The sequence below is a fragment of the Mastomys coucha genome, unplaced genomic scaffold (assembly GCF_008632895.1).
Source record: "Mastomys coucha isolate ucsf_1 unplaced genomic scaffold, UCSF_Mcou_1 pScaffold8, whole genome shotgun sequence".
Classification (NCBI taxonomy): domain Eukaryota; kingdom Metazoa; phylum Chordata; class Mammalia; order Rodentia; family Muridae; genus Mastomys; species Mastomys coucha.
Genome location: NW_022196914.1, coordinates 10425399 through 10429219, shown reverse-complemented (window position 1 = coordinate 10429219; position 3821 = coordinate 10425399). Strand labels below are relative to the sequence as shown.

Here is a 3821-nt window from a genome sequence, read left to right as displayed (position 1 = left end):
ATAACCTTATTAGGTCCATTTTTATGAATAAAACTCTCCAAATTTCTTTTCAGAGAGAATTTGGCAGGTTGTAGACACCTAGCATTTTTCTACATCTCCATTAATGTGAAATGAAACAGGGGTGTGGTTGCAAAGGAACTGTTAATAATATGGAAAGGCACAGGAGAGAACTAGTGAATCACATATAGAACCAGATAAAATGCAGTAATCCAGACCTTCATAGATGTAAAAGAAAGAGCTATAAGGTGACATACTAGATAAGATGGTAAGGGACTCAAAAGACTCATCGTCAATGAGAAATTAAGCAAGATATCAAAAAAAAAGCTAAGGTTAAATCCATATACACAAAATTGTGAACTGTGCAAAATTATATTTTTAAACTATATTTTTAAATTGCAGAATCACACTTAAAAGATACTGAACAAATGACCATCTATATTCCCTAAGCTTTTCTTGGTGTTCCTATAGGAGGCCAGCTATGTTAAATTTCATGGAATGAAATAAACACAAAAGCTATGGTCTTAAAGTAAAATGTAGACAACTAGAAATAAGGAAAAAGTAAAAGAATGAAGGTGAAAGGGGGCATGAAAAATTAGTAGAGCACGTGATTATAATTAATATGTATCATATAAATTGATGAAATGCTATAACAAAATAAACAACTTTGCAAAATTAATCAGAACCAATTGTTTCTGACCACCATGACTGACAATATGACACTAAAGCAATATCATTCTTGCTTTATATTATTGCATTAGGCTCATATGTTTCAAACTCTATATTCTGTGAAAAATTTTAATCAAAATGAATTAAAATTTTTATGTAAAAAAATTGCTAAGAATATATTGTAGATCAAAAAAGAGAAAGAAAATTTGTCCTGTATAGAGCTTCTGAAAATTATTAGGTCAGAATGTAGACACATCAAGTTCTCATATGCTTTGATCTTCACTATGGTGGTGATTGTCTAAAACTAACAGCAGCATAATTTATGTAAAATCCAAGCAAAGAAGGTCCATTTGTTCTTTATTTACCTAGTATCATTGGTTTGAAATATACATATTCTGTTAGGGATGTGCTTCTTATGTCATTTATTTCTTATCATGAAGTCAGATAGCTATGAAAATATTTAATAATTTTAACTAGTGAAGAATTTGAAGTTTGAGATCAGCCTGGAGTAAAAAGAGTATTCTGTCTTAATAAACAGAATAAACAAAGTTCTACATTGTTCATCCTTCTTATGAAAGTCATGATTTACTTGATAAGAATCATTAGGTAAAGAAGATTTAGAAATACAACAAGTTCAATTTAACATACTTCTAATGAATCCATACAATTTCTTTATTGTCTTTCTGTCAGTGTCTATTTTATTTTGCCCTGCTTAGATATATAAAAATGTCATCTATTTAACTTGAATTGCTATGAAGTAATAAGTATTATTTTCATATCACTGCTTATTTCTTGATATTTAATACAATTTCTAAAGTGATTCTGGCATGACATGTTATATCTGAAATTATTTAGAGAAAATTGATATAATGAATCAAATATAATAAATGGTTTCACACTTTATATAACATAATTATTTCAAATTAGCCAAACTATAAGTTGGGTACATTGGTTTTCATTTAAGCAGAACATTCTTTTCTTCTTCAATCAAGCAGGTAATACAACATAATTGAATAATGTCCTAACATCAATGTTTCATTTGCAGGGTGAGGAGAATGGAAAAGCTGCCTATAATAAATGCACATCAAAATATATCAATTTCAAATAACATCTTCTAAGACAGAAGTAGGGTAGATTCTGCCCCTAAAGCAGTGGTTTCCACCTGTGAGCCATGACACTTTTGGGGGTTGAATGACCCTTTCACAGTGTTCCACATCAGATATCCTACATACCTGACATTTACATTATTATTCATAACACTAGAAAAATTACAGTTACAAAGTAACAAAAAGAATAACTTTTATGTCTGAGGGCACCACAACATGAAGAAGTGTTTTTAATGTGTCTCAGAATTAAGAAGGTTGAACCAGTCTTGAAGAGTATTATTATGAAAACTGAACTACTAGAAAATTTCCAATAATTTTACAATCTTTCCACTTGGAAACTTTGCCTCTTTTCTTGGAAAAGAAGGGATCAGAATCAATGTTAAATTAGTCCATTGAATCACTTTAATAGAATAGGTGTCGGTCTGCCAATAGTCATCCCTAATACTTTTGATTCTGAGGAACACACATTCAATGAAGTAATAAGTTTATGAGAAACTAAACGTAAAAATACTTTAATAGCATGATTTTTAAATAATAAAAATATGTGCTGTCAATCAATGTGTTTATAAAGTTACTATAGTTGGTGATCTCAGTTACTTGGAATAATATCTAATATTCCTAACTGAACTCTATCTAAATTGATTCCAACAAGAGCTTTCAGTTAGGTTCTAAGGAAAAATGTCTATTTAAACAATTAAACAACTTGAAAAATTCCTGCATTTCAGGACTTGTGAGATACTGATATCTGCCAAAGTAATTTAAATCAGGAAAAATGTTATCACTTTGTATATTCATTAATTTTTTTCTATCTAATTTATAGATACCATATTTATCTAAATATGAATATATTATTTATATTTATATTAAGAAAACGAATAGAAATTAGATATGCATTTCTTCTGCTTACTTACCTACTCACCTTCCATCCATCTATTGAACCTCTAAGACAAAGTGTTGGTTGTATATTCTCTAAGATGCAATGTTGACTGATATGTTGCATCCAAGTGACAAATGAAGCAAACAAAAAGCTAATAGAGAGAATCAATGGATGGAACAGCTTATTTTATCCCTGAATGCTTGCAGCAGGTGAGAAAGATATTTGCTCACAATTTAGAAAGAAATTGAGGAGTCAAGACTTCCAATAGCAAGGTCAGCCAATATCAAGAGAGTACAGCATGCCTTCAAGATATTAAGTTCTTTCAAGAAGGGCTGACAGCCCTTCTGAACCTATCCTATATTGTGTCAATGTCTTTGTCTTTGATTTTGTATCTTTGCTCTGGATGCTTCTACTCCATCAATGACTCTGTTCATAACAATTTAATTATTGAACCTCTATGAAGTCATAGCACCACTATAATACACGTTAATTTAGTAAAAGAAACTAAGTGAAATAGAAAATTACAATGATGACAGGTCAGGAAATATGTAATAAAATGCAACTCACAGAGTAGAGGTATTTGTCTGTCCAGTTTAAAAGGAACTGTACTTACCTTGTGCCATTATTACTGAGCTTAATTTTAAATACCAGGGTCAACAGAAATTAAATACTCACATTGTATGAAATTCAAATACATCTTTCATTGCCATCAAGTTGTACCCCACATATTTTGAAATAAATAAAAGTTTATCATTTAAAGTTTTAAATAACATTTATTATGTAAATGGGTTGTTTTTAATAAAACTACAAAAGAAAGAAAGAAAACTACAAAGCTCTTTGAATTGTATAAGACTTCTGTAGTTAAGCCCCAAGTTTGTAGGGCTTTGTTGTTTATTTGTTTGTTTGTTTCTTGTTTGTTGCTCAATTCTCCCAGACATAAGATTCAGACTTAGCCTTTTCCGGCTGCAGCCATGGAGGTCGTTCCAGAGAAGAAATAGAAGGCTGCCACTGTGCCGGAAACCCTTAAGAAAAAGGTTCCTGAAGTGCCAAAAACTCTTAAGAAAAAGGTTCCTGCTGTGCCAGAAACCCTTAAGAAAAAGCGAAGGATTTTGCAATCCTCTACCATACACATGCTGCTTGAACAATCAGACCCCTCTATGTGCAGTCCTTGG

The 3821-nt window shown here is 31.0% G+C and overlaps 1 pseudogene; it reads left to right on the top strand.

The window, feature by feature from the left end:
- Window positions 1–3620: 3620 nt before the first annotated feature.
- Window positions 3621–3821, top strand: part of LOC116083401 — a 1223-nt pseudogene continuing 1022 nt past the window's right edge.